Source organism: Prionailurus bengalensis, chromosome C1 (genome assembly GCF_016509475.1).
Source record: "Prionailurus bengalensis isolate Pbe53 chromosome C1, Fcat_Pben_1.1_paternal_pri, whole genome shotgun sequence".
NCBI lineage: Eukaryota > Metazoa > Chordata > Mammalia > Carnivora > Felidae > Prionailurus > Prionailurus bengalensis.
The window spans coordinates 171,646,020-171,658,375 of record NC_057345.1 but is presented as its reverse complement, the minus strand read 5'-3'; the positions used below and the strand labels follow the sequence as shown (position 1 = coordinate 171,658,375).

Sequence of the window (12,356 nt, the reverse complement as noted above, 5' to 3'; positions counted from 1 at the left end):
GCACTGTAGCTCTACAGGCCAACAAGTATTTGGCCAAGACTGTCAGTGGGCACGCATAACCTTTGTACTTCTCTGTCCAGTCCTGATCCTTCCCTTCCCTTCCACAAATGTTGATACCAAGGGCAATCCTTAAAAAAGTCTTGCATGCTGGAACTCCACCCCAGTCTGCTTCCAGGCAAGTAACATGATACTATGCTTATGCTGCAGAAGGATCTTTCTAGCTTCTTTGAGGAGAGGGGGTAAAATGGCAGCAAGGAGATGTGTTAGGAGACTACTGCAAACGTCCACATGAGAGAAGATGGCTGTTTGGGCTAGAATAACAGCAGAGGGAGAGGGAAGAGTCAGGTTCTAGATATATATGAGAACCAAGCCAAGAGGATTTATGACCAGATTAATGTGGAAGAGACTAGGATAATTACAAGGATTTTTGGCCTGAGCAACTAAAGAGGCGATTTTCCATTTACCAAGAAAGGGGTGATGTGGAGATGAAAGGTTCAGTTGGGGATATGTTAAACTTAATATGCCTATGAATCAACCAAGTAGGTATGTCAAGTGGGCAGCTGAACTATATGAATCTGGACTTCATAGGAAAGATCTCTGCAAGGCATGTACATTTTGGAGTAATCAGCTTAAAGATGCCTTTTAAAGCCACAAGAGTAGATAAGATCTAGTAAGGAAGAGTGACAGAGAAGCCTCACCCCTCATTCACAGGTGAGGAAGAGGAGGAAGATCCAGCAAAGAAGACTAAGAAGGAGAGGCCCAGAAGATAGGAGGGAAAAGAGAGAGAGAAGTCAGAGAGTACAAATAAAGTGTCTCAAGGAAGACAGTGTGATCAACTGTTACATGCTGCTGATCGTGTTGATTAAGATGGAGAGTGAGCACTGCTACTGGATGTAAAGGCCTCCTTAGCAGGAACAGATGCTATGTCCCAGCACCATATGAACGGTATCTGATTCAATCCTCATGACAACCCAATGAGGTAGGTAATATCTACTGCAGTTTTAAAGAGAAGGACATTAAATTAAGAACTGAAGGAACTTGCCTTTGGTCACAGAGTTTGGGTTTGTTTGTTAGATTCTAATAACAAGGATGAACACAGTTCCATCTTACTCAAAAGCCCGTGCTCTTTACACCACATCATTCTATAGAAGATGGGTAGAATCATTGGCTACACATTGATAGCTCCAGTCTCTGATGATAGTTCTGTAAGATTAATATGTCTGCAGTAGCGTTGGACACTAAGACACTGATTCTATTCACTGACTCTATCCAACTCAACCCTTCATTTTACAGAACAACCAAGGTCCAGAGAAGGAAACTGATTTGTCTAATAGCACATCACTTGTGATTCCAGGTCCCTTGACTCAAATTTTACTGCTTGTTCTATTTCAGTTTATGGTTTTCCAAAAAGTCCTTTAAGGTCAAAACTCCTTTCCACATAGCTAGTCTGGATGCAGAGGGACTGGGAGAAGCACCACTCTCTCCGGCCTGGAGAATTGGCAGAAGAGAAAGAAGAAGCAAAAGATTATGAGATCCAGTCAGAGGGAGAGGGCAGCATTCCATCCATGCAGGAAGCATTGCCTATCCTGGGACATGACTGGTATGGGGTTATCCTGAAAGACGGGCACATCCTTACAGGGGCTAAGAGGCCCTGGGCTGGGCCAAAGGGGAAAGTGTGAAGTGAATACACCCTGGAATATATTCCCATGACCCCCATATAGTTTCTCTCTTCTAACAGATTTAGAGTATTTATGCCAAGTACTAGGTATTTTCTTTTATTTTTTTAATTTTTTTTTAAAATTTTACTTTTGAGAGAGAGAGACAGAGCGTGAGCAGGGGAGGAGCAGAGAGAGTGGGAGACACAGGATCCGAAGCAGGCTCCAGGCTCTGAGCTGTCAGCCCAGAGCCCGATGTGGGGCCCGAACCCACAAACCATGAGATCGTTACCTGAGCTGAAGTCGGAGGCTTAACTGACTGAGCCACCCAGGCGCCGCTTCTTTGTTTTTTAATATGCAAAAATATTATTTTTAAAAAAGCTAAAGAATAAAGGTTATATACAAAAGGGACCTGAAATCTTTAAGCTGATTCTAAAAATGAAATGAGTAAAAAATCTGTGGTGAAACCAGAACATTCCACCCCTGTTTTGGAAAAGGGCTATTATACAACATTCAGTCAGGTGAGGATGGATTGGTAGAGAGGTATCTATATATACATTTTCAAATCATTTTTGCTTCTGCAGAATCATCCAGATCTTCCCAAGACTGAATGGGCAATCCTGTGGCTTAATTCCTTTTCCATAGTCCCAACAAGGCCACATGACATTCAACTCTTGATGAGCCACTTACAACAACAATTCCTTAAGCGTCAACACAACAGGTGGGGCAGATTTCCTATGAGAAACTGGCCACCTACAGCAAAGTATCAAAATGGACAAAGTCCTTCTTTCCTCTTCCTTCTGATTATTATACCAGGTATTTTCTAAGCATTATCTCTAATCATCACAAAAATCCCGCCTTTAGATAAAGTAAGTAAAATGCAAAGACCTAGTAAGCAGTGGATCCAGTATTTGATCTCAGGTCTGTTGGATCCCAGTGCCCACTTTCATCCGCTACATTACACATTCAGACATACTACATGATAAAATCATCATAGGAATATATAATCTTAATTCATATATGGCTGGCATGGCTGAAAACATCAATGAATGATAAAAAAAATCTACTTTGCATTACAATTTTGGGCTCAATTCTGCACTTCCTTGAGAATATGCAGACATAGGCTGAAATAAATACAGAGAAAAACCAAACTTCTGTCATGATTATGGCACTGTTCCTTGTGCATACTTTTTAAAGATATTTGTTAAAAATTAGTTTAATTAAGGGCACCTGAGTGGCTCACTTGGTTGAGCGTGGGCTCTTGGTTTCCGCTCAGGTCATGATCTCACATTTCATGGATTTGAGCCCTGCATAGGGCTCTGCACTGATGATGCCAATCCTGCTTGGGATTCTTTCTCTCCCCTTCTCTCTGCCCCTGCCCCGCCCCATCTCTCTTTGTCTTTCAAAATAAGTAAATAAACTTTAAATATAGTAGTTTAATTAAAATAAATTTGAATGCAAATTCCTTTACGAATACAATGCCTCTTATATGTTACTAGAATATTTTTATTACAAAACATTTTTTGTTTCTATGTGCATGGCTATAGTGATAATACAAAAAGAAGCAATAAAAACAGAAGCAGAAACTTTCTACATTTCCTACCATACACAATCTTCATGTCTGTAATGATAGTTTAGGATCTCACATGGTCCAAAGTAAGTGAGATCTTCTCAAAGCCTGGAGAAAGAGAGTTTAAGATATAATTTAGAACTTTAGAGTTCAATTCTTTGTAATAAACATTTTTTTTAAAAGTGGGATTCACATACTTGTCTAATTCTTTATCTTTTCTACCTCCCCTCAAAAAACAAATGATTTTTATTTTAATTTTTGAAATTAGTAACATGCTAGGTATATGGGTTATTTTTATTGCAGCCACTTTTGTGGTTCAAAACCATATAACTAGGAAAGAAATCAACCAACAAGCATTTATGGCATATCTGCAATGAGCCTATTACTTCTTCAAGTGCTGTAAAAGTAAAAAAAAAAAAAAAAATGGTATTTGATTGCAGTTAATATACTATTGCTTATAATACACACCATTATTTTGTTTACCACCAGGAGAGAATAATAATGCCAGTTAAACTATTACAATGTGTGGGGTGCCTGCATGGCTCAGTCAGTTAAGTGTCTGATTCTTGATTTGGCCTCAGGTCATGATCTCAGGGTTTGTGAGATCGAAATCGATCCCTGCATTGGGCAGCACAGGGCTTGCTTGGGATTCTCTCTCTTCCTCTCTCTGCCCTTCCCCTGTTCACTCATTCTCTCTCTCTCTCTCAAAATAAATAAATAAACATTAAAAACAAGTAAACTATTATAATGTTTAAGATGCCAACTTTGATTATTAGATGCATGTTGACTTTAGGGAAGTTAATAATATGAAAAAATGTGCATTTTAGAATTGATAAAATTCGGGGCATCTGGGTGGCTCAGTCCATTAAATGTCTGACTTCGGCTCAGGTCATGATCTTACAGTTCATGAGTTCTAGCCCTGCACTGGGCTCTCTGCTGACAGCTCAGAGCCTGAAGCCTGCTTCGGATTCTGCGTCTCGCTCTCTCTGCCCCTCCCTCACTCATGCTCTCTCTCTCTCTCTCTTTTTCAAAAATAAATAAACACTAAAATTTTTTTAAAAAAATAGAATTGATACAATTCAATAACTAAAAATAGATCCTGATTTCCAAGAGCTTACAATTCCATTTGGGAGGGGGAAAATCAACCGAAACAAAATAAATCACAGAATGGGGAAATCAGTATTTGCAAAAATATGGAGGTAAAAAAACGATTAATTTTGTAGGGAAACTCCCTGTCTATAAAGACAGGTGCACGTTAGGAATAAAATTTATGCAGTACGGTAACTCTAGTTATATAAGCTTCAAAAAAATTTGGACTTGTAGTGTTTATGAACAGTAAGAGTGACATGATAAGAAATATATTATTATACAGGCTGAATAAAATAATCAGAGGGCTGGGGCACCTGGGTGGCGCAGTCGGTTAAGCGTCCGACTTCAGCCAGGTCACGATCTCGCGGTCCGTGAGTTCGAGCCCCGCGTCGGGCTCTGGGCTGATGGCTCAGCGCCTGGAGCCTGTTTCCAATTCTGTGTCTCCCTCTCTCTCTGCCCCTCCCCCGTTCATGCTCTGTCTCTGTCTCTGTCTGTCCTAAAAATAAATAAACGTTGAAAAAAAAAATAATAATCAGAGGGCCAATTAGAAAGCTAAAGTAATAACCCAGGTATAAGGGACATGACAACTTGGATTATGTTGAAGCCCATAAGAAGAACTGATGACTCAAAAGAAACTTTTTAAAAATAAGTGAAAGATATTGAAAAAATGAATATAGAGATTGAACAAAGGTTCATCAAACATGATATGAAAGTTTAAAGCTAGGGAAACTTGGACAGTAGTCTTATGAGGGTTATGAATTACAGTTTTATAGAGTATTGAGGAACCCAATTTATTTATTTAGTGCCTGTCATATTGTAAGCATTCAATAACTTTTTCACAGATGGACAAATGAGTGAGTAAAGCCAAGACATCTGAGTTGAATTGAGGCCATTCACATAGAGGTGATGGTCAATAAGAAAATATGAATTTCTCAAAAGATCCAGTTTAGAGAAAGCCCAGCCAAGGACAATGCCCTGAGGGACAAATTTTGGAAGGCTGAAAAGCAAGTGAAATGTGGAAAGAAACCAGATTAGGAGAAGTCATGAAGGCGGGTAGAAAAGATGGGTTGTGTAATCAAAGGTTAAATAAGAGTTTAAAACAAAAATGTTGTCCAGTGGTATAAAAAAGTTACAGAGAGGCCAGGGTATAGAGAAACAGCAAAAAATAACTTGACATAATAAAATGAGATCAACTGGAGATTTTATATAGAATGGCTCCATCAGAGTGGTAGAGATAGCTGTCAAATTAGAGGGCCAAAGGGATTTGATGGATTGGAAACAGAGGCAGATGTAGGTCGTGCTCAGAAAGTACTAGATTGTCAATGATAGAAAATTCCCTTCCATGGCATCATCCTCAAGTAATGTTGACCTCTCCACTTTCTGCCAGGAATTTATCTTTTTCTAAACACACACCTATATATATGATTATGCCTACCATATATATGTTTATAAATATATACATATAAATATATACATATATATGTATAACACCTGATATTTTTATTTAAAATGATACAAATGAATGGGGATGCAAGCTGGTGCAGCCACTCTGGAAAACAGTATGGAGGTTTCTGAAAAAACTAAAAATAGAACTACCCTATGACCTAGCAATTGCACTACTAGGCATTTATCCACGGGATACAGGTGTACTGTTTCGAAAGGACACATACATCCCCATGTTTATAGCAGCACTATCAACAATAGCCAAAGTATGGAAAGAGCCCAAATGTCCATCAATGGATGAATGGATAAAGAAGATGTGGTCTATATATATACAATGGAATATTACTCAGCAATCAAAAAGAATGAAATCTTGCCATTTGCAACTACGTGGATGGAACTGGAGGGTATTATGCTAAGTGAAATTAGTCAGTCAGATAAAGACAAAAATCATATGACTTCACTCATCTGAAGACTTTAAGAGAAAAAACAGATGAACATAAGGGAAGGGAAACAAAAATAATATAAAGACAGCAGGGGGACAAAACAGAAGAGACTCATAAATATGGGGAACAAACTGAGGGTTACTGGAGGGGTTGTGGGAGGAGGGATGGGCTAAATGGGTAAGGGACACTGAGGAATCCACTCCTGAAATCATTGTTGCACTATATGTTAACTAATTTGGATGTAAATTTCAAAAAATAAAAAATAAAATTAAAAAAAATAAGAAAAAAATTAGAAAGAAAAAAATAAAATGATAGAAATGGAGAACTGTGATCAAATTATTCAAAAAAATCAGGAATAATATGGATAATGTTAACTAAGTTAATAAATCCTAGGATATTAAAAAATACTAGTGAGTGTATCTTGAAGTTTAAAAGAAGTAATTTCATGTCAACCAAAAGAACACGGCGGGTAGTAATGTTAACTGAAAATGTTGCCTAAAGCACTGGAATAAGCAAACAAGAGAATAATTGTCAAGAAGTTTAGAAAATGTCTAGGTCATATATCAGCTGATCCAATACAGTAAGGAAACCATCTATATTTCTGGATTTTAGATGGATGAATTAGAAAGCCATAGTGCTTTCCTTCAAAATGTCTTGATGTCATGGGTAGAATAGGTGAAGGAAATTAAGGAGCACACTTACTATGATGAGCACTGAGAAATGTATAGAATTGTTGAATCACTGCATTGTACGCCTGAAATTAATATAACATACGTTAACTATACTGGAATTAAATTTAAAACTTAAAAAATGTGTCTCGGTGTCAGCATTCAGCTGGATGACCAACTGATACGATGCAATATGACATTTCTTCTACTTTTATCTTCAATTCTCTCAATTGAGTCAGGAGTTGCTTCTCTGGAAATGCTCCTAAGGAACTGTATACTTATCTGGAAGTACCTCTATAGAAATTCTATGAGAATGACTAGTAAAAGCTGGAATCACTAGAGCTAAGCATGTAGAAGAAAGCACTCATTCTTTTTAAAAATTGTTTCTTTTTCTAAAATTTTTTTAACGTTTTATATTTTTTTGAGACAGGGACAGACAGAGCATGAACAGGGGAGGGTCAGAGAGAGGGAGACACAGAATCTGAAACAGGCTCCAGGCTCTGAGCTGTCAGCACAGAGCCCAACGCGGGGCTCACGGACCGAGAGATCATGACCTGAGCCGAGGTCGGCCGCTTAACCGACTGAGCCACCCAGGCGCCCCAAAAATTGTTTCTGTAAGTGCTCACACCAGAAGCACATATACTAAAATGGAATGTTACAGAGAAGCTTAGCATGGTCCCTGCGCATGGATGATATACACATTTGTGAAGTGTTTCATATTTTTTAAAAAGTGGTTATTTAAAACTATTTGGGATGACACTATGTAGGGTGAAACAGTTTTTTGTGATCTCTGAGAGGTCACTCATTTGATGATAGTTATGTCTTTCATTTCCTGATGCTTGGATTTTTAAAAAAAGCAAGATTGAAAGACTTCAGATTTTAAAGACTTGGATTTAAATACATTGATAAATAAGTATTTAACATGAAGAGAGTAAGGAATATTGGATCGATGAACTTGGAGGAAAAATGCAAATTTCACAACTCTTTCAGTGCTCAAATTCTAGAAAGCAGAGTGCAAGAGTAGTGAAGTAAAAGGGAATAAAGGTTATATGACTAGACTTTTTGCTGATCTCAGTTTCAGATTTACATTTTTCAAATGGAGAATATACCCCAGTTCGAAAACTACATGCTGCCTCAATTTGAAAATAGCAGCAAATATTGAGAAACTTTGCATGACTATTTTTTTTTTTATGGAAAGACTGTGAAAGATGATGTGTTGTTCTGTAATTGTCCTTTTTGTACACTCTTCTAGCAAGTATAGAGTTTTGTCTGCTAATCAAACATGTTAAAATAGCTGTCTTGCGGAGAAAAGCAAAACCGCATTTGGTTTTATTTATTTAATATACATTTCTTGTGATGTTTTGTTTTTGTTTTTGCTTTTGCTTTACATTTCTTGTGTTTCTATAAAACAAATCAAGGTGCATGGCTTTCTTTAAATATACTTTTAAACACATGCATTAGTCTAAAAAATTATACTGCATAAGAAAAGATTTCTTTTTACATAAGTAAGTCATCAGTGTATTAAGTGGTGAATGTTCGAGGAAGTATTATTATTCTAGTTCTGGACATTCTTATACTACTGAATTTAGTACCTGCTATTGTACCCTATACACAATGAAACTGTTGAAGTACTTTTCTACGAAAAGTATAAAAAATTCAAACTGTGGAGGAAAAGTTTTCTAATTGGATAGTGTAATTATTTTAAAAAGTCTTTACCATGATGTTTTACATTTGATTTAAAATGATGGAGGAAGGAGGTTATAAATCAAACAGAATTAGTTATATGTTGATAAGTAACAAAGCTGGGTGATGGGTACATGGGAGGGGGTGTTAATTTTGCTATTCTTTCTCCTGTTGCTTGAAAATTTGAAAATGTCCATTACTGAAAAGTAAACAAATAAGTAAAATAAATAAAAGCAAATTAACTTTAATCAGAATAAATACCTTTATGATACTCTGAAATTGGCCAGTGTCTTTGGAATTTAAGCAGCTTAAAAATTGTATTTATTGAAGGAAAAGAAAAAGCAAAAAAAAAAAAAAAAAGAAAAGGAAACAAATAAAAAAGAAATTATCTAGCTAGAGAGAGGCAAGGAGAGAAAGGCTAGCCTGATAACTAGGCCCTAATATTATTAAAATTATTATTAATAGCTAATTGCTATCAATATTAATAATATATTAGTATTAATATTATTGAATTCCTTGGGAAAATAACTCAATAACTTTTTGTAATCTACTCTGGGCTTTTTTTTACTTTCTTATTTTTTAAAATGTATTTTATTTACTTTTTTAAGTAAGCTCTATGTCCAGCATGGGACTTGAAATCATGACCCCATGGTCAAGTGTTACATGCTCTACAGACTGAGCCAACCAGGCATTTCATTTTACTTTCTTATTTTTATATTTCTACTTTAAGAGGAGTGATGTCTAAGAAGTATGTTCTCATCGTTTATTTTACATGTTAAGTATGTTTTAAGCTTGATTCAGATTACTTTTACAATGTTTTTAAAAAGTGATTTTTATGTCATTGTATAATATTACATTTTAAAAGGTGTAGAGTTTTGCCAGTCCTTCCACCATCAAAGACCAGCATTGAATGGAGTTTTATTATTATTTTACGAAAGGAGAGGAACAATATAACTTCACTGTGCGTGTGTGGATGGGCTTATGTGCGTGTATGTGTATATATGGCTATTTATGTCTTAGTAGCATAGATGACTTCTAACTCACAAGCTGTAGAGTCATACGACGTGTGCTCATCTCCATGGTAACCATTTCTAAGATAAATGTGCTTCTGAACAATGATCCCAAAATAGTCTATTACCCGTTTTTGTAGATTTCCATTGTAGCAGCAAACAATAATTTTGAAAAATTTTGATCCATTCCTTAACCAACAAAAATAGAGACAACAAATATATATCCAAATCTGTGGAGAAACTATGGTTAAGTGCAATAATAATTTTTATAATAAACCCAAGATTTTGTTTGGTCTCATTTTCATTTTATGGATTATCTGTATTTATTGCTTCTCCTGAAACTTTTTGGCTTCCTACATTTTAGCCATTTTCCTTTTTGAGATTTCTTGGCTATAAAATAAAGAGGAAGAAATGATCTTCCAGATCTCTTTTAGCTCTAAGATTTTATGATTTTATGATTTCTCTACTCAGCTTGAAGCATTATAAGAACATGAGCTTGGAAAATAAAACAATTGAAACCTAAGTCAGACAATTTTTTTCTCCTTACTAGGTTAAATAAAGGAGAGTTAAGTTTTTTTCTTAAGAGTTTTCTTTATCTGCAATGCACCTTTTTATACTTTTTTTTTTTTTAAGTAGTTTCCATGCCCAACATGGGGCTTGAACTCACAACAAAATGAGGACTAGTTGAATGGAATTCTTTCATTGGAGAAAATCCTGCCTGTGGTTTAAGGATGCTCATTTTGCACATATTTCTTCTCCACATTTCCTCTGTTGGAATTTCAATATCTGAGTCCTCCAAGGGATTGTGAAAGTCTCTGTGACCCTCAGATGGGCTGGGTCAGAACATACATCAACGGAGGAATGGTAAAAGGCAGGGCAGATTCTACCCAACCCTTTTTAGTTCCAGGGAAATGGAAGGCTGATTCCTTGGACTTTAGTTTTTCTACTACCTCCAACGACCTCCAGGGCCTTACATTCTCTATGCTCCTAGATTTGTAAGGATCGGAAAGATGCAGGTTCCCTAAACTTTCATTCAGAGCAGACCATGGCAGAATTGTAACACCACATTTTCCTTTGAGAGTAATCCTTACTTTGGGCCCAACTCCTTTAGAACTCCTTTTAAATTACTTCCTTCCTTTGGAGTATCACATCTTCTCTCAGAGTTCACCTGCATGCTAACAAGTCCTCCTTTTCTGCTTTCTTCAGTAATGGGGAAAACTCTTTTTTCTTTTATCTGGGCTTAGCACATCCTGACCAGACCACCAAGATAATCACTGTTATTCTTGCCAATCCCAGACTCACTCCCAAACATACTAACTCTTCTTAGGTCTCCACTCTTGGTAGGCTGCCTAGTGACCTAATCCATGCTAATGAAGGAAAAGAGGGACTGGAGAATTTGTGTACACCTTTTGGATATAAGTATTTTTTTTCAATTTATTTATTGTTTATATCCAAGTTAGTTAACATATGGTGCAACAATGATTTCAGGAGTAGAACCCTTAATGCCCCTTACCCATTTAGACCATCCCTCCTCCCTCAACCCCTCCAGCAACCCTCCGTTTGTTCTCTATATTTACTAGTCTTTTATGTTTTGTTCCCCTCTCTGTTTTTATATTATTTTTGCTTCCCTTCCCTTGTGTTCATCTGTTTGTATTTTAAATTCCTCATATTAATGAAGTCATATAATATTTGTCTTTCTCTGACTGACTAATTTCACTTAGCATAATACCCTCCAGTTCCATCCATGCAGTTGCAAATGGCAAGATTTCATTCCTTGTGATTGCCAAGTAATACTCCCATGTATATATATATTCCATGTCTTCTTTATCCACTCATCCATTGATGGATATTTGGGCTCTTTTCATACTTTGGATATTGTTGATAGGGCTGCTATAAACATTGCCATAGAAAGCTTATGAAATAAATTGAAGAAGACACACAAAAAATGGAAAAACATTCCATGCTCCTGGATTAGAAGAACAAACACTGTTAAAATGTTGATACTACCCAAAGCAATCTACATATTCAATGCAATCCCTATCAAAATAACACCAGTATCCTTCACAGAGCTAGAACAAACAATCCTAAAGTTTGTATGGAACCAGAAAAGATCCTGAATAGCCAAAGCAATCTTGAAAAAGAAAACCAAAGCTGGAAGCATCATACTCCCGAACTTCAAGATGTGTTACAAAGCTGTAATCATCAGGGTGCCTGGGTGGCTTAGTTGGTTAAGTGTCTGACTTTGGTTCAGGTCATGATCTCATGGTTCGTGGGTTCAAGCCCTGCGTGGGGCTCTGTGCTGACAGCTTAGAGCCTGGACCCTGCTTCAGATTCTGTGTCTCCATCTCACCCTGCTCCTCCCCCACTCACACTCTGTCTCTCTCTCTCAGAAATAAATAAACATTAAAGAAAAATTTTTTTTAAAAGCTGTAATCATCAAGACAGTATGGTACTGGTACAAAAAACAGACACTCAGATCAATGGAACAGAATAGAGAACCCAGAAATGAACCCAGAAGCATATGGCCACTAATCTTTCACAAAGCAGGAAAGAATATCCAATAGAGTATACACCATCTCTTCAGCAAATGGTGCTGGGAAAACTGGACAGCGGCATGCAGAAAAATGAACCTGGACCACTTTCTTACACCATACACAAAAATAAACTCGAAATTGTAGAAAGACCTAAATGTAAGACAGGAAGCCATCAAAATCCTCAAGGAGAAAGCAGGCAAAAACCTCTTGGACCTCAGCTGCAGCAACTTCTTACTCATCACATCTCCAGAGGCAGGGGAA

The 12,356-nt window shown here is 36.9% G+C and overlaps 1 non-coding gene across 1 annotated transcript; it reads left to right on the top strand.

Annotated features, from left to right (window-relative positions):
- The first annotated feature begins 7,486 nt into the window (after positions 1-7,486).
- On the top strand, positions 7,487-7,592 carry LOC122482250. Its single transcript, XR_006297055.1, has one exon. It is a non-coding gene; the product is annotated as a U6 spliceosomal RNA (small nuclear RNA).
- The last annotated feature ends 4,764 nt before the right edge of the window (positions 7,593-12,356 follow it).